General features: G+C 38.8%; 1 long non-coding RNA gene across 1 annotated transcript in view; it reads right to left on the bottom strand.

Moving 5' to 3' along the window:
- Window positions 1-548: 548 nt before the first annotated feature.
- LOC127231150 (uncharacterized) overlaps window positions 549-20,097 on the bottom strand; it is a 43,853-nt gene continuing 24,304 nt past the window's right edge. Inside the window, exons 2-3 of the long non-coding RNA XR_007835254.1 lie at window positions 18,309-18,421; window positions 549-585 (exon numbers count right to left, since the gene is read on the bottom strand). This is a non-coding gene — a long non-coding RNA (uncharacterized LOC127231150). The remainder of the gene's footprint in view (window positions 586-18,308; window positions 18,422-20,097) is intronic.

Here is a 20,097-nt window from a genome sequence, read left to right as displayed (position 1 = left end):
TGTGCATAGAGAAGTAGCTGGAAAAAAAGGAGAGATTAATGAACCAAATAGAGACTTTCATGTTGTATGAACTATTTTTAATTGTGTCATTTGATTTCAAAAGAAGGTGTGTGTGTGTGTGTGTGTGTGTGTATGTGCATGCGTGCGTGTGTGCATGAATGTGTGTGTGCGTATGTGTGTGTGTATGTGCATGTGCGTGCATGCGTGTGCATATGTATGTGTTGTGTGTGTGTGTGTGTGTGCATGTGTGTGTATGTGCATGTCTGTGCGTGCGTGTGTGTGTGCATGTGTGTGTGTGCGCGTGTGTGTGTGCGCGTGTGTGCGCGCATGCGTGTGTGTTCTAATCTCATGTAGGAAAATGCCATGTCATCCTATGTCCCTAGAAAGGTGTACACTGAGTGACTCACCTGTCTTGTTGATATCAAGACCTGCTAATTTCAAGGCTAGTTCATTGCTGTTGCCACTTGCAGAGGAAACCAGGATATCATGTATTGCATTTCTTCTACCTGTTCTTCCTGAAGCAATAAAATCTGCATACGTAGTTTCCACATCAGTCATTGCTAACAAATATCCACATAGCAGGGACTACAAGAGAAGGAAAGAAAAGCTGGTAGGTAAATGTAATGATAATAAATGGCGAACATTTGACAGAGAAACGTTAATAGTAAATGAATGACATAAAACGAATGAGAAGCAATTGTTTAGAAGTAGGATTTTGATTCTTGTCTGAAATATTCATATCAAATCACAGGAATGACCAGCATGGAGAGTATCATAAGGGTGTAACCGTGGCACACACACCTCTCTGTAATCCAACAGCTCTCTAACTGCCATGTTATTACAGCACAACCCTTAACTGCATTTAAATGTTTACACTTGGACTCACAGATACATTTAATTCTTGGGTCTCATTGTAGAAACTTCCTGTGGCAACAAATGGATACCAGTACAGAAAACTAAAACTAATCAAAAAGAAAGGGACGATGATACTGTGGTCCTGGGTCCCAACTGATACATACATAACCCAATTCCTGCACTTATGACTCGTGCTCAGGATTCAACGGCAAATACTTTGATCTGTATTCCAACCACTCGGGGTTGACTTGTGGTGTGACACAGTCATAGATAATACATTTAACAAGTGCAGTAAGAACTTTATGGGAAAGGCGTAGGAGCAGCATTAGCCCACAGGCCATAGCTTGCTTCTGCATGGTTTATATTCTAAGACAATGAAACCATGGTCCACATTTACTAGTTGCTTATGCCACATATTTCTCCCACAAAAGTAAGTGGAATTTGGGCTGCAGTTGTTGCTCTGCCATTCAGTTACGGAAGTGATTTACTTTTAACCACCTTGTTCTTAATTACTAATTAGAAAAGAAGTTCAGTGGATAAACGTGATAATTAGTGTGCTTCAAGTGAAAGGACCAACAGGGTTACTCAAAACTACCTGCTTTCTCAAACGCTGGCCATTGGCACCTCGCACATCCCTTTGCTGTCTCATTTGTGGGTCAGTCCTTCTCACGGAGCCAGTCTTCAGTCTCTGTCTCTCTAGGTATGGGAATCAGTGCCCCCCCCCCCCAGCTCACGGCTCCTCATCTAAGCTAGGAAGTTCCTTTGGTCTCTTGTGATCATTGCCTTCCTACCTACATTTCATGCTGAGAAAACAGCCCAGTACACTTTCTTTGATCTCACTACCAGGTGACTGATACCAGGAAAAGTTACAAAATTGTGCCAGTTGGCTCAACCAGACATTTCTGACTATTATTAGTCTGGGCACAGAGTTGCACGGATTCTCTGATTCACCTCTAGGTGACTTTTCCTTGTATTCAGATCCATGGGAACTATTCCCGGCCCTTTCCAGTCTAATCACCAGACACTGTCTGTTATCAGTGATGGTTCCATCACTCCTTCTTAAAAGAACACTGGACGTTTCTCAACGTCCATCTCCTACATGATATCTCTCTGTATTGTCTTTACTGGTGGATTCCTTACTTCCTTCCTCCCTCCTTTCCTTCCTTCCTCCCTCTCCCTTCCTCCCTCCCTTCCTTCCTCCCTTCCTTCCTCCTTCCCTCCCTCTCTCCATCCCTCCCTCTCTCCCTCCCTTCCTTCCTTTGAGACAGCTGTTGGTTTTATTTTATTCCATCTTCAATACCATCACCCACCTGCTCTAACATCATCCACCATGTTTAACACATTCTTGTTTATCTCCCATCACTGAAATCAGCATCCAATCATTTCTCAATAAATAGTGATTTTTTTAAAAATATCACTTATAGTTTCACTCAATTTAGAATGGTACTTCCAGAGTGGTCTCAGGCCATTCTGAAAACCTTCAAAGCCTCACCCAGAGTCTACAAATTCTGAAAGTTGGAATTCCATTTGAAGTCTTTCCATGATCTGAATGTTTCTTATGTTGGCAGACATTCCTTCACCGCTCACTTTCAAGCATGCTATATTACAGAATATAGCACAGTGTTTTTCAGAGATCTGTGATGGTGCATTTGCTCAGATCTATTGCTCCAGCTGGAATGCAGTTCCCAGATAAATTCGCTTGGTGAAACAGGCCAAGCCCTCAAAATTGAGCCCAAACTCCTCTCCTGTTTTGCCGCCCTCCCTGTCCTCAGACAGCACTTTAAGGACACCTGGATGTTGTCTGTACGGGGCAGCGCCAGTGTTACAGTTACCTCTCTTCATAGACAGATGGCAAGCTATGGCAAGTCAAGAGCAGAAACCTTGTATACACTCTCTCAATTGTGGAATGAATGTGAGAGAAAGCAGAAGTGGAATCGTTTGGAGAGAAGCCACAGGAAGAGAGAGGGTGTGAGGAATGGGGAGGGTACTGGGGTGATGGATGTGAGAAAAACAAAGCGCTGTGTGCTTAAAAATGTCAGCATAGATCCCATTATTTTATTTGCCAGCTAACAAAGGCACTGGTTTTGAAAGGACCGCATTTTGTTACTACTTTTACAATTCATACTCAATTTTTGACATCGCCACTTGCATGTAGTGAGCAGCCACGGAGGAAAGCCATGCTTCCTGATGGTGGCAAATTAACAAATCCTAAGAACTCACCCACGCCAATCTGGATGATTCTATACAGGGTCCACCCATCTTTACCTTGTTACTCAGGTTTTTGGAACTTAGGCTCATAAAGTCCCCGCACACTCCTTTTATTCTATGAGACTGTTCCTGAGTCAGTAATAATGCTTTGACCTTGTAATAATTCAGCATTATTAGTTACAGATACGTTGTCATTAACTGAAACAACATTAGCAACGTTATGTATAATCTCTACATTAGCCTGACAGTTTAGCGCTGAACAGACCCATCAGCCTGGTGAACGTGCCTGGAAGCAGGAACACAGAAGAGGAAAGAGAGAAAGAAGCAGTTTTCACAATTATCTCTATCCTTAGAGATTGCCTTTTAAAATAGCTTTTTAAGAACACAGACTTAAAAGAACGACCCCAACTGCCATTACTCATCATCTGGCAAAAGAAAATAATAAGAGGCAAGGATCAAAAAGTGGCGTTCAGTTAAAAACATCTCATGTTTTAAGTGACCCCCCACCCCCCAGTAAGATTCAGAACCATGGCTTAAACGCTGGGCCTTACTTTATTAAAGATGTTCTTGGCTTTCCCCCTAACTTCTTTTCCCTGCAATATGACACATGTAAGGTTTGTCTAACTCACTCTGCTGCTGATTTCACTAAGACCTGCAGTATCAACGATGAGGCAGACAATAGTGACCACGATTTCCACGAGAAGGTATGAGGTAAAAGAAGCTGGAAAGTCTACCAGTGTGAGCATAGCTAACAACTGTGAACTTTCATTTAGTGCATTCCTAGTAAGTGGGCATCTGCCGGGACAATCAGGGAGTTATAAAGGAGTACTGAAATTGTCTTCAAATGGTCACACACAGATTGCATTTGGATTGAATTAACAGCAGTGAGGACAGTCTAGCGGAGCACTATTCTAGTAAAAGGCCCTCCCAGACATTTTCGGTATATATTTATGTACATACGCTCTACACATCTAAAGTAAGTTGTAAACTAAATATTGAGTATTTAATTACTGTTGCCTTCTTATTATATTAGCTATTAGTAGGAAATTAATGCTTTTATAATATTTTATTTGGATGAACAATGTATTTCTTTTATGATACAAGAAACGTAACTAACAAGAAGCACAAGCTAAACGTGTGCAAGGCCGAAGGAATGTAATAACATCTTTGAACAAAATACACAGTTGCCTTGAATTCTATGTATATCTTTCTAGTATTTTAATTTTTATTTTTACTCCAAGGTCCTCAAAAGTGCTTGCTTTCACTGTGCAATGGCTTTCCTCCTGAATCAAGTATTAGGCACAGAGTTATCTATTGATTCAGCTACCAAATATCCAAGAATATAACAAACAAATTACCTCATGGAAAACAAACTTTTACTATGAAATTCTGGATCACTGTTGTTAACAGATACTCATAAACAGGAAGGAAGGAAGAAAGGAAGGAAGGGGAAGGAAGGAAGGCATCATCAAATTCATTCCAACAGCTGACAGGGGTTTAGAAAACCCTAGAAAAATTAGCAATAACAGACTTTAGTTCCTATTTGTGTTGCTCTATTTAGAATTTTCTAAACATTAACTAATGATAATTTACTGGATATGCTCAAGGAATATGGTGGGTCTCTGTACCCACTTATAGAAACATAAAGCTACATTAATTAAGTCTGGAGTAGGGGGGAAGATATTTTACTTTTTAAATCTTGAGCCATCCAGTGTTAGATTAAATTTTATAGCCTATATTTCAAAAGAAATGACATTTAACACATCCCAATCAAAATTTACAAATAATGAATAAACATGCTCCCCACACCTTGATGAAGCCCCAATCTCTCACTGTACACAAAATGATCAGGAAAGTTTAAATAGTAAGGCAAATTTCTGAACTAACATACATGATTGGGGGGGCATTAAATTCTTCTAATATCCTAATGCAATTACATATGGACATAGGCGGGCTTTACTCCAGCAGAACTTACAAACTTAGAGTTCAAGAGCCCATAACGGCATGTACTTACGCCTCCCGTCTTAAAGCAAAGCAGCGGAGCCTATGAAGCTGCTAAGATGATTTTTATAGTGACATTGAGTCTTGCGCCAATGATGACTGGAGAACATGCTAATTTTACTTCTGTAAATGGGGCACATGAACTGAGATGCACAGACTTGGAAGTAAGAATGGAGAGGCTGCCTCCCTCGTGTGAACAATGATTTTTTTTTAAAGCAGAAGTTTAAATATAAGAAACAGAAATCATTCCCGCTCCACTCCTTTAAATTCAATGGCAAAACGCCCATGCTAAAATAAAGAGATCATGCACGGTCTTAAAAGTCCCCGAGCAGTTTCCAGTGTGTTGAGTGCTTGATATGCATTGGTGTTGGTTGTCTGAGATTTCCATGCATTCTGAAAGGTGACTGAGAACTCCAAGAGCGGAACAAATCTACCAACATTTACCATGTGCAAAATGGAAAAAGTGCTCAAATTTAAGTATTATTAATTCGCCGAAAGATACCAATAGCCCTATTGCATATTCGCAGAAACGATTGTATTGGGAAAGCAAAAGAAATTGAGGATGGGAATTCTGTGTAGTTTAAAGTTTGTAGCTCTGGCTTTTCTAAATGTCTAGATTAATAAGAGACAGCTGGGTTCCTCATTGCGGTTCTGCATTGAATCCGTTGCAATATGTTGCTCCCATTGAGCTACAAGAAGAAAACCTGGCCCTCACAGAGATTTTTCTTTTGGGTTGGAAAGTGAAGAGAATTTTAATAACCCTTTCAGATCATTATAGAACTTTTTATACTGTGGGCTATAAACTGTAACACAATGCTTTCCACCCTGTCTGACCAAAGCGTCTATCATCTGCCTTGCATCGTGAACGGCTCTTTTGTCCTTTGAAGCACTTGTGTTCATACACAAACAATGCCAAGAATCACTCACTCATTTGGCAGACATTGGTTCATCCAGCACTGAGTCAGGCAAATTTTCCAAACAACAGTGTTTTCAGTTGTACAATAAAAGATTGTTATTAATGCCACCTGCATCATCATGAAGTCTTTAGGAATTAAAACTTAGTGCCTCATGGGACTAGAGACTACATTTTCCAAAAAAAAAAAAAAAAAAAAAAAAGCATCATTTTCCCTTGAAAACTTAGTCACGGAGTCCCATTGCTCATATCAAGAAAAGCCTTGCGAAATACCCAAGCTCAAATAACCGGAGTTTGCTTCATATAGATGCGACCAGGAATGGTGATAAATTAAAAAACAAAACAAACAAATAAACAAAAAAACCAGGACTTTTTAGACTTTTACTGAGCGGTCACAAACTTACTAGAGAAAACCAAGTATTTTGACACAGGACAAAGTACTTGAGACAGTGCCTCATGAGACTCCCCGTTTTAGCACATGGACACTGAAAAGAAGTGCACTCTAGAATTGGGACTCAATACAATTAACACTTTGTTACTGATTTGCAAATACATTGTAATAAGTCTGTCCTTTAAATAGTAACTGGAAGTTCCTTGTGGTGAAACAAGCCGGTTCCTAGGCAAGTCTAGGCAAGTTCCTGTCACTAGCTTGATGAGTTCAAAGCTGCCAATAGTTTCCCCATTTTACCTTGTCAACATCAGTATGAACTTCAGCCTGGTTTTTTGCTTTAGTGAATATATTTACACTTTTTTTTTTAATCAATTAAGTTGGTTAATTTTATCTGTTTAATCACTTCTGTGTGATTTTTTTTATCTAGACTTAAATTCTTTATTACCCACATAATGTTTTGCCAGTCAAGAGTTTAAAATAAGAGAGTGCCTACAACTGTTAATAAAACCAGGGCCCTATCTATTTTGGGAACTACTTTTACATTGTTTAGAGACCCAGTGACTTCAAGGGTGCTCATAAATACCTTCGCTCAGTTTATACTTCCCTTTTGCCATTATTACTAACAACAATCTCTCTCCCTCTCTCTCTCGTTCCTTAAATCAGATAGCTTTAAGAGGGAAGATCAGGTTCTCCTACCTTAATTTCTTCAATCCCCTTCTCTCAGCGACACATGAACAGTTATCCATGAGCAGCTGTCTTTGTATGCTTCTACTTACAACAGGAGATTTAAACAATAACCTTAGCAACAGAAAGCACTGGCCAGTCTCCAGCAAACCGGATTTAGTTCATTGCACTAATGGTTAGATTTTTATTCTTTAATCAAATACTTTTAAACTATTTTGCAAATGAATATACAGTTTACGGGTCACACCCATCTGAAGATAGCTCAATTAGGTAAAGGGGGGGGGTATGCAAAGAGCAAGACTATATTATAAAGGGTCTTTCAGAAAGACAGGCATTGTCTCAGTGGCACCCTTCGGAGAGAAGTCCTCACTTCTTTTGTAAAAGAGTTGTGACTTCCAATGATTTATTTTGTCTTTATTTTGGGGATTTCTGCACCATTCATTGAGTATTCTAAACATGGCCACAAAGTCCCTGTGGTATCACTGCTGAGAAGGTTGATTAGTGGCAGAAATACTTCTGGTTTACCTGTGATACTCCCTATGCATTGCTAATGAAGACACTAAATCACACAGGCTAAGTGACTTTTCTAATATCTTACAGAATCAGTGGAAATACAGACATAAGAACGAAGGCCACGATTTATCCACTTCAAAATCCTAACAGCTGCCTGAGCCTGAGGCTAGTAATGGTCCTTCTTAGGTAAATCTCTAAATACCTTGTTCTATTTCCTTCTTCACTGGCTCTGTGGCTCTGCACTATTTTGAGGAGCAAAGATTCTTTAAAAATAGGTATTTTCTCATTAAACTAAGGCATCTCCCCCGCTATGTATTTGAGGTAAGTATTTAGCTTTTGAAAAACAGGGGCCAGTAAGATGGCTCATTGTGTCAGGGTACTTGCCACCAAGACTAAGTCTTAACTGAGTCCACTCCTGGGATCCAGGTGGTGGAGAGAAATTATACCACAAGCTATCCCCTGATATCTACAAGTACACACACACACACACACACACACACACACACACACACAATAAATAAGTTAATGATAAATGTGTTTTTAAAATTTGAAAAATAGGTTATGACACTGGCACATTTTTTAAAAATTAATTATTTGCTTTTCCATTTTTAAGTTCACAAGGGGAATGAAAAAGGAAGGTCATGTCTATTATTTGGTCCATTGTATAATAATGAGCGTAAGAATGACAAAACAGCTATGAAGCTTATTGAATGTGAGTATTTCGGGAATATTGCAAAGGAATGCCAGATTCACTGGAAAGTGTGTGATGATATGTTGCTGAGATAACAGATTAGAAGTTTTAATTTGTACAGTCTGTAGTGATTATGTTTCAATAATGCTTTTGGGACATGTGAAGGTAAGCGTATTTAATTTTCTATTTAAAGTTGCCTTAATATTTCTTTATAAATATGTATATATTTATAAATAAATATGTAACCCTATTGAGACAGACATTATTTTACAAACTGTCCATTCAGATGGCTACAGAATATGACTTTTCAATCACCTCATTTGATCACACATGTTAAGCAGGGGCACTCTGTCCTCCTTGATTCCCATATTTGATCTATACAGACTTCTGTCTCCAAACCCCACATGTCTGGGCTAATCATTTGAAGATACACTTTATGGTCAAGATGCCTCACTGTGAAGGTGGTTTATCTTTAAGGAATAAAAACACAATTAACGGTGACCATGATTCTGAGAAGGACCTACAGAAAAATTTAGTGACATCGGAGGCGATGATCCTGAAATATAAACAAAACCTGCAAAAGTAAGAAAATGTCTAATAATTTGAATGCAGTTCATCAAACGGGATGTCAGTTGGTTACTCTTAGATTACTATTGCTGTGATGAAATATCATGACCACAATCCAAGTTGGTTTATACTCCCCCATGGCAGTCTATCTTTCAAGAAATCCAGGACAGGAACTCAAACCCAGAAGGAACCGGGAAGCAGGAGCTGATGCAGGAGACTTGAAGGGGTGCTACTTGCTGGCTTGTCCCCACACGGCTTTTCCATCCTGCTTCCTTATAGAGCTAGGGCTCTGCAGCGCAGGGGCAGTCTCCTCCACAGTGGGGTGGGCCCTCTTCCATCAGTCACAAATTGTCTGCAGCCCAATCTTGTGGAGGAACTTTTACAATTGAGGCTGACCCTTTCTAGTGCCTCTAGCTTGCATCGTGATGACATAACAATAGTCACACAGTTACTTATAAATTTTATTGGCTTTTGATTTGGTAAGTATTTGTAACATACTATATGGAATTTACAAAAGTAGATTGTCTGTGACTAAGAAAGAAAAGGGAAAAGAGAAAATTTAGGGTGATTGGAGTCAGGCAATAAAGATTAGTTTGTAGGTAATAAAACCAAAAGAGAACTAAAGACAGAAGAGGCCTGGTTATGTTCGCCAATTTATGCAAATACAACGCTGGTGACGTTATCTGTTTTGAATTATAAGTATTGTGTTCAAAATATGAATTTTAGTTCATTGTTGGGAAGAATGTTTCAACAGATCCCTGCTCACCACTAGACCAGTCTCTATCACTTTGCCTGAGGCGGAGCTGCTAAGGGCATACAGAAGGGATGCTTGGTGCCTGCCAGAGCGGGGCGGCTTAAATTCGAGGGATCTGGGATGAGAATCTTGGAGCGTGTCTGGAGTTTTTACTGGGATAAATAAGCAGATGGCACTATTTGGTAAATGGAACAGGAACAGCAGTTTGAAAAGTCTAAGAGTGGCACTTGGTGATGTCACAGTTCGACATCTTTTCTGAATGAGTGGAAATGCGTGAACCAAAACCACACACATTTCACAGGCACCGATATGATCTCTACCGCAAGAAAGTTCTTTTGCGTGTGATATCTGGAAATCCCAGTTGAGACTGTGTTCATCCATCCCTATGTGCCTCTTTTCAGCCCAAAATAACACTTGCTATGACTGTAGTTAGCACAGTTTAAATATGTGGGTAACCCCAGCCAGTTATCTGCGTCCCAGATGCTATTTTCCACACAGTGTTATGATCTCCATTCATTACTCAAGAGTGACGAATTGGTTTGCCTCACTGTATATCTGAATATTACCATGTCCCTAAAGTCCTTTTATTAATGGCACGCGCACACAATGTTGATGTTGATACGACTTGCCATGGCTATGTGTTATTTCAAGTCTTTTTCTATATAGTAGACTTTCTAAGTGCTAGCGCATTGCCTAAGTTAGTGTGAAAGAAAGAGGGCTTGTTGAAGAACAGCAGAGCTAACTAAACTACTTAAAAATTGAGAAAATATTAAAAATAAAATTCTAAAATGCATTAATGTGGACATGGAGAAACGTGTCCATTAGATCAGGCACCGATACACTAGTCCAAGATGCTCTGTTTCTGTGTCTCGATGTCTTTCTTCCTCTCTCCCTCCTCACGACAGGATCATCTGTAGTCCAGCCTAGCTGTTCTGTGTGTGACTCATAACAAAGCAAACAGTGACACTAAAGTAGTGTTCCTACCTCTACCTCCAAAGTACTGGGATTACAGATGTGTGAACAGTTCAATAGAAACCATTAAAAATGTAAGAATAAAATCGTTGTGTTAGTAGTAGAAAAAGACTTATACTGAGAAGACAAACGGCAATATTTACGTTGTTAAATTGACAGTTGCCTGGGCGAGGACGTTTCTTAGATTGCCACAGTCACTTGACTCTGTGTCTATGTGTGTTTGCAGTGCTTTTGATTGAACATATGGCTTTGTATACGCCAGGCAAGAATAGAATTCTACTACTGCACTTTGTCTGTGGGACTTCCTCTTAGTGTTTATTCTGAGTCAGGGATTCGATTCATTGCCAAGGTTTGACACTTGGACACTTTTTAAACCTGTAGCTCTGGAGTTTGCAATTCTCCTGCCTCAGTCTCTTTCATTCGCTTGTTTGTGTGTATTTATTGATCCACTTGAGGGATGTGGAAAGAACATGCCTGTACCACCATGCTCATGTGGAGGTCAATGACAGCTTGCAGGAATTTCGGGTTCCAGGGACTGAACTCACACTGTGAGGCTCAGAAACAAGCCCTTTACCCACTGAGCTCTCTGGCAGAGCCTCAGTATCTCTTACAGTTGCTATTACAGGCCGCAAAACAAACTTGATTGTGCCTATATGTGTGACCTTCTTATTACTTCTTAGTACTGGAATGTATGTGGCTTGGTGACTCTCTTTCATTATCATGAGAATTTAAGAAAATTTAAATGCTAAGCCTTGTCTTTACCAGCTAAATTCTGACAGCAACAGTGAACTTTCAAGTTAAAAAGGAATCTCAAAACAGACATACAAAGCTAGATACAAAATAAATACTAAAAGCTAAAGGTTATCAAATCCATTATACAGTAGTATAAACCTCTTTGACACATATTCTAAGTGAAGATTTTTACTTCAGCATCATAACTTAGGAAAGTCTGATCTGATTTCCATAATGTTTTGCCAAAATGCATTTATTTGGTAACCAGAAGGCCTGGTGCTTGTCGCATATTCTAGGTTTACAGGGAGTCTCATGGCTTCTTTTACTCACACCAAATTTATTATTTCCATGGCACAGATTCTGTAAGCACATAGAATAAACACCCGCAGAGACTCACAGCAAGACACGCTTCGTGTTAAAATCAGAACTATGCATGCTTTGTTATGCTTGTATATAAATGCATAAAGGGAAGGGCTCATATTGACAACATATAGAATATCACCCAGGATGCTAATCAATTTACCAATGGCTGACCTCACTATTGTATCGGCCTTGCCTACAGAATTTGGATAATTTTTAATGAGAGCTGTATTTCACTGACTGCAAAAGCAGCTTACTATTTGTCAAGATCTTATGACAAGGGCAGATACACAAACACATACACACAAACATGCATACATGTATGCACTAACTCACACACACACATGCACACGCGCACACACACGCGTACAATCTTCAGTGCTTTCAAATGTTGTGGAGAAGTTTAGCCATGACTTTTAGTTTGTCTTCGTATTTATCCATGTATTGACGCACAGACAGGCGGGAACAGTTAAAAATGGTCCTTTCTTATTCATGAAAAGTGGGCCTTGAAGAACCTTTTAGGATCGTCACATGAAATAGAAGAACACACAGGACCTGGTACTTTGTTTCCTCTCTAATCTGTGTCTAAACCAACAGCAGAAATCGCTTTTCAGTCTAAGTTACGATATGCTGTGTGGTACTGATGAACATCCAGCTGGATAGCTATCCTTGTACACATTAAGTTTGCTTTCCTCCCTCTGCCTGCTCTCCTAGGGCACAGCACCTCTGCTGCCCAGCGCAGTGCCCTCCACTCTTGGCCCCTTTATTGTAAGGTGCTTCTGTACCTCACCTCACACAGCAGCTCAGCAGCCAAACACCAGACGGAACGGTCTGCAGAAAAGAAACGTCCTCATATATTTTAAAATTGGAAACAGAATTTCAGAAGTGAATTGTACAGGGAAGAACAGTTTTGGAAACTGGTCACTGCCAAGGCTGTCAGATTAAACCATTCCTCTCAGAGTGGCAAGCAGACAAGCCACAGAGGCTGGCACCTAACCTGATGCCGAACACACTGGAAATGAGTAGTTCCTGCTGTTTTATGCCATGTGCCATGGATTGCAAGGCATGGGCTTAAGGGTCATTACTGTTTGTGTATGATTTGATAGTGAGTAACAAATTTATTTCGGTTTGGCTGTAGATTTTATGACTCCAAAATATGGGTTCCCAGACTAAGTAAATATTTAAAATATTTTCTCAGTTCAATGGGTCGCTGACCCTAATTAGCCTCTATGTGCCCTTTATAAAGGCCATGTTTTCACAAAAGAGATCATTCTTTTCAAAGTCTCTGGAGGAAGGGAAAGTTATATTTAGAAGGCCCATTTGGAGCTCCGGGTGTTCTCATGTCTTACTGCTATTTATAAACAGGTGTAGGCCAGTAGGACAGCAGATTTGTTTTAACTAATAACTGTCCAGGTTTCAAAGAATTGAAAAGTTGTTTGTCACCCATTTTAAGTTTTGATTTGAGAATGGATTGAAAGCTACACACATGTAGTGTATGTATATATGTGTACGTATGCATGCATGCACACACACCTTAAATACTTGATTTCTTAATATTATACATATTATGTAGTATATGTGTGTGTGTGTGTGTGTGTACATACATGTGCACACATGCAAACACCAACATATATTAAATGCTTGTTTATTCTTCAATACTTTCATGGCCTGATGCCAAACACAATCCTAAAACTCATATTTCTGTTGGGATATAGGACTCTATCACTTGTCAGACATGTTCAACTATTCTGAGTTTCCTTACGATTTGTTTTCCATCTCAATTTCATCTCAACAAACTAATTTGAATGTCAATAAATATTTATAAATTCTACAAGTACTTTCATTCTTATGAGTCTTGTTGGTTTTATTGTAGTAGAGATAACTACATCATTTCATACATAATTGACAAAACAAAATAAAAATATCATTAGAAAAATAAAAAAAAACATGTACAGGCCTAAGCAAAATAATGTCAGGGTTATAAAGTGTTATCAAAACATGAGTAGGCCTACACCAGTACCAGAAACCTCTGTCAACAGTTTTTAACATTCCTAGAGTCCAGAGGAGGTTGAAATTGGGGATTTGTTGTTGCTGACAATTTTTGTTGTTGCTGACAATTTTTCAAAACATTTCAAATTAATTGAAAAAATGAATTAAAAGCAAAAAGTAACTTGTTTTTCAAACAATAAAAGTAGTTACCAACAGCAGGCCCTGTCTACTCTAAATTTCCTATGAATATACAACAAAATAAAAACCATGAAATTCAGAGAGCTCACAGCACTCATTGATACAATGTCATGATGGGACCCTCATACCCATTTAAGGTGTTACATCAAAAGGGTCATCTCAGGAGGCAGGTGTAGCATTTAATACATCTTATTGCAAACCCTCTTTCATGTGGAAACCATTTTGGCTGCTTCTGGGAAAACTGACCAAGAACCTTTTCAAGATCACAGGTCAGTTATGTTTGTAGAATGTAGTTTGAGCAGAACTCACCTTAACCTTTAAACTTTTTTATTTATATTTATTCCCATTTTGTGAGAAAGTCATTAGGGAAGTCAACTGTAATTAGGGAAGCCGATCTGTTATTATAAAAAGAGAATTGATATTATCAAAATGGCTGGAAATAAGATCAAGATGTAAAATATGGTATCTCTACAGAGAAATTCCAAGGAAAGGGACTGTAAACCATTTCCAAATGTTGGAAAACTTACTTTGGATAAGGTTACACAAAAATATGCAAGACATTATTCAGAAACAACTTTATTAAAAATTATGTGTAAAGATAGAACCGGTTTCTGATGGAAAGGACACCTGTAGTAATGGAGGGTTTCTCACCTTTTTATCCTATTTGGTACATTGTCAACACAAATACTTGACAGATCTTTAGTGGAGCTGCTAATTAGGAGATTTACATGAAAAATCAGGTGGCCAAGAATAGCCTAGGTCTTCCTAAGGACTTTAGTGTGGGAGGATTTTAGCTCGCTACACACACAAATATGGAGCTGGATAAGCATTATGTGATGTGGTACTTGAGGGCAGTGAAATCAAGAAATGAAACAGAGTGAAGAGTCCAGAAAATGGATATAACTTCCATGGAATTCAGACAAGTCGGTGCATTCTTTATTGTTATGGGACTGCAGAGATCTGGAGGGGCATGTGATGAAGGGCACGTGCTGCTCTTACAGATGACCAGATTCCGAGTCCAGCACCCATGTCAGACTGCTCACAACCACCTACAACTTCATTCAGCACCCTCTACTGACCTCACTGGGCATGACATAAAAGTGGATAAGACGTGAACCATATTGCATAGATTACTGTTTGAAAAGAAAGATGAACTGAAACTTGAAGACTGCACTCCCCCCCCCAAATGATATCTATACATCATGATGCCATGAAAGAGATTTAGTACAAAAAGCTACAATCCCAAAAGACACATTTGGTTTCGCTATTGTTAAGAGTGGCTATGTCCAGGCACAGTTTTTCCACTAAAGACTAGCCTGGGTGAAGTTATTTGTATCACAGGTTATTAATTTGAAAACAGTAAGAAGTATGTGAATAAAATAAAAGTCTAAATATTAGTAGAAGATATTCCTGGACTTTCACATACTGGAAAACATGTTGACGATTGAGCCAATGAGGAATTTTTCTACTGATTGGAAATAAAATTCCTTTAGAGTGTTACAGACTGAATTTACTAGAGATTCCCACACTGAAGATGCTGCTCCAACGTGGTATTAGAACTCTGTCTCTGAAGAGGTACTTCAGGTTAAATGAGGTTATAATGGAGAGGCACTAACCCACTCTGAGTGGCTCCTGGGAAGGCTATTTCCACACAAAGCAAAGAATGAGAGCAATAGCAACAGCCGTCTAAGAGGCACAGAAACAGATGTCCGGTTTTTTGTTTTGTTTTGTTTGTTTCTGGAACTATGAAAATAAACAAAACACCTGTTGTTTAAGCTAGAAGGTTTGTGGCATTTGTTGGGGCAATGCTAGCCAAGTACTGCAAACTGAAACTGTCCACCGCCTAGTTTGGTAAAGCCTGAAGCTATAGAGAAGGTTGTACACAGACTCTCTCTCTCTCTCTCTCTCTCTCTCTCTCTCTCTCTCTCTCTCTCCCTCTCTCTCTCTCTTACACATACACACACACATCTTGCATGTGTACAAGAGAATATTGCAATAAATACTCATTAAGCTTATTAGAAAGAGGCCAAAACATGCCGACATCATCAACATGATAAACACAGGCTTATTTCTATACAAGAAAATAGTACAATAGTGGCAGAATGTAGATATCCACCCCGCCTGCACCTGTAGCACTGACCACGCCCAAATGGTGGGGACATGAGCAGGGGAAGGCTATGTCTGGGGTCCCTGACTCCATCTCGCTCTCTCTCTTTGTTCCTGGTCAGGTCACTGAGAGCAGCCTGGGTGTGGATCCTTGAAGAGGGATCTCTCAGGCCATCAGGTTCTCGTGTAAGTGATTTCTCCTCAAAGTAATCATAATAACCTATATTATTAATCCTAATTCTGGGAATCTTAATCCGTGCATCCATAGTGGAAGAATAGATGTTCAAACCAAGTGTATGGATTTATTAAAAGTATAATATTGACTTAAAAAAAGTACAGATGATTATTTAAAAATACAGGGGAAATTCTACAAAACTGTAAAAGACCTCCCATGTAATAAAAATAATTTGTGGATGTTTATATGAAATTTGAGGAAAATCTTGTGTTGTTCATGCTAGTTCTTAACTTTGGAGAAGTTTATTTTGATCTACTGTTCCAAAAATTATATACATTCCAAGAATTAAATATTATACAAGCATGGTTTTAAAAAAAATCTATAGAAAGCAAGTGTTACATTTAGGCCTTAACACTGGAGAAATCTATCTCTGCTCCTAAAGAACATCCACATCCATCCCCTTAGAAACCTAAGCTTATAGACCTTTCTGCTACGGAAGTCACTCACAGGAGAATCTTAGTTTCACAATGAAGCATTCTACTTTTGAACATGCGTCATCCTTTCATAACGTGGCACTAGTCTCTTGGCTGCCCAGGAAGTTTAAAATCATACAACTTCTGTTACCAAGAGAATACAAGAAAGAATAGAGATGTGGGGGGTAAACTTGAGATTGTTGAAAAATGCAACACAGTTAATGACTGAGCTAGCAACTCAGACATACTATTGGTAAGCACATTTGAGTACCACCCAACAGGAAAGGAATAAAACTCCAGGGGAATGCATTGCACATATTCATGGAATGAGCTCTGCTACGCAATTTTTAGACTGTCTGCATTTTAGTTTTTTGGTGACTGCAATCTCTGAAACTTAAGTTTCTTTCATTGATTCGGCGGCCTTTCTTTACTCTCCCCTGGGAACACAGAAGATAACAACAACAGCCTACAGAACTATCACTGCTGTGGCATTATGGTGGCTCCACCCATCAAAAAGAAGGTAAAGCAGAATTTACCTTTAAGAGTAGCATTATAAAATGCTTAACAAACATGTTTCTTACAATAGTGTGGCTTAGAAGGCTATTGCAGGGATATTCTACTCACATTTCAATCATCTTGTAGTACTCTTAATGCAGGTGCTGTGTCTAAATGTAAGGTTGTTATGTGACATTATTACAAAATTAATCCGGAACCAGGACAAACTGTCAGCTACATCAGTTATGTCAAATGGAAGCTTTTATATCATGGCTAATTCTACAGTAGAGCTTGGCAAACATGGAATCTGGGCTTGTCATACAATTTGGCTCAGGATCATGCGGATTAATTCATTCATTCAGTGGATTTTACTGCTCGTATTCTGTGCTTCAGTTACAATGATAGGTTGGTCCTATAACTCCAGAACATAAGACTGCAACATAAGGCCAGACACCCATTTTGTGTGTGTGTGTTATTAACTTGTTTCACTCACTCACCAAACTTTCTGTCATTTAACATGTGTCTTTGTTGGGAACACTGACCTGAGGTCATGCGTGATGCTAAATGCTAAGTACTTAATTCCATGTGAGGAAAGTAGTCTTTGATTTTGATGTCACTGGCTTTTTGTCTCATAAATTATGCTCTCTGACCTAAATTTCCATCTCAAATTGTAACTTAAAAAGAAAATTGTGAGTGGGATTCTGACATACATAGCTTCATGAAAACAGTATTTTTCTTTAACATGCCTCATTCTCCTCCCTTCCAACTCCACTTAGCATCAAAACGAAGCCTAGATAGGTCCCGGGAAGAACCAAGTCGATTTCCTTATACAGTCTACTGGAACTATTCCTCACTTTATGTAGTTGGGCCTTTGATTTTGATAAACTAAAAGGTCACAGAGACAACATACAAAAATTATTTGTCTTAGGAGACAAGATGGAGTGGGTTAATTTACTATTCTGCATTTTCCACCCCCCCCCCCGAGATTAAGGCCCTGTGATTGCTAAGTGTGCATAGTAACGACGAGCTAAAAATGGAAAAAAAAAAAAAAAGTCATGCTGTTATTGTACTTGCTTCTCTCCAAGGAACTCTCTGGTAAACACTTCCACCTTCAAGGGCAGTAAGTGAAAGCAAACCCCTCTTAGTTAGACACTCATCCTTTTCAAAAAGCTTCTGAGAAAGCTGTATATATGAGATGGTAGAATCTGTGATTTTTCTTTATTGTTCCTACCTGATTTGAAACCTTCTTGTCCTTAATTCATTGACCTTTATTCCTTAAAGATAATCTTCAGATTTCTACCAGAAATTGCTTCTTGGGTTCATCGGGCTTTGATATTCAAGAAGCTGAAAAGAAGATGTTAAGTAAAATATTAATAATCTGTACTCATAGATTCCATTGTCTTACTTTTTTAAAGCAAATGTCCCCATCTTCTAACTTATAAGAAAGATAATAATTTACAAAGCTGAAGCAAATACACTATAGTAAGATCACAGTTTACAGTCTGAGACTTCAAGCCAAGCAAAGTGTTCCTAGAAGGAAGGATCAGTATCCTTTGTGAGTTAACAAACAAAATGAGGACAACGAGTTAAGTTTTCTAATTATTTTTAAATTTTATTTCTATTTACTTCCCTTCCCCACTGGATTTCTTCTCAGCAATCTTCATTTCTATTTTCAGAAAATAGCTTTACTACATTTAATTTAGCACTTCACAGACACCTTCAATGTCTTTTCAAGCTTTGTCACACACAAAAGTATGTGTGTGCATGTGTGTAGATTTTTGTAGTAGGACAGTAGAGTCAGAATAAATTCATCAACTATTAGGAATAAAAGACAATGGATATTAGGGTAAGTGGAAACAAGTAGAACATTAATGTCTTGCGGTCAACATTGCAAAAATAGTAATAGCAATTTCCTGATGACTAATGGAGCAGGCTCCTTAAATTATAGCCACACCTGTTAGACACCATCTGCCCATAAATTTCAAACCTCCATGAATAGAATACAAGTGATATTATTTCTGCTTTGTTCTACCCATAAGTCTTTCCCATAACAATTGTTTCTTTGTAAATGCATGTCGGTTTTGATTTGAAGTCAGCATGATTTACAAAGAAGGACACACTTTATACTATCCCTTTGTAATATGGCCATTTATGGTCCTATAAGAGGCACTGAACTGTTAGGTCTAAAAAGAGTTTGGGATTTCTCGGTGTGAGTGCATCGAGCAGCTGACTCTGAGATGAGACATCAAATGCAATTTGTGTATGAAGGAGGTCACCCAACTAATTTAAAGAGTAGAGACATTGGAAACAGGGCCTGAAGAAAGCAAATAGAGCCATGGTTCTGAATGAGTTATCCCCGCAAGTCTGAGACTCCACACAATAGGATTCAATGTTATCCCAATAAGTGGCTGAGAAAGCCGATAAGCGTATATCCCAAATCACCTCTGGTTTAAAACCACATTAGCTAACCTTCACCGTCAAGCTTTCTAGACTTCCTTCAAAGGGCAATAATGGGCAGCACTATGATACAATGAGAATGTATTTAATGAACAAACGCTATTTGTGGGTGTGGCATCAGCAGCATCACACAGGCACCCTCTCAAAGGTATGTATGGGGTAATAATGTAGGGCCTACTCTTCCTAACTTGGAACATCTTGCTTTGGAGGCGAATAAGAAACTATGCTCAGCTCCTTGTTGGACTGTATGAATTTTAAACAATTAAAATAATATCTGAGTTTAAAGATGTATTTATTTCCTGATTTAATGTGAAAATACTTCAAAACTGATCTTGCTCTGAGTGCCTGACAGAGCTCTGTAGTCCCCCCACTTTACCACAAGCTGCGCAGAGCACTTTGCCTGTAATTCAGGGGTTCCCTCTGCTTATATGAAACCTGTAATTGGCACAAATAACTCAATAAAAATTTTAATGGGCAAAATAATGGTACTTCCTCTTGAAATGTGGATAAGGGTAAGTGACTGCTTAATGTGGACCATTATCGTAGAAAGGGATAAGTGACAG

This window comes from Phodopus roborovskii, unplaced genomic scaffold, assembly GCF_943737965.1.
Source record: "Phodopus roborovskii unplaced genomic scaffold, PHOROB, whole genome shotgun sequence".
NCBI lineage: Eukaryota > Metazoa > Chordata > Mammalia > Rodentia > Cricetidae > Phodopus > Phodopus roborovskii.
This window is presented reverse-complemented; position numbering and strand designations above follow the sequence as displayed.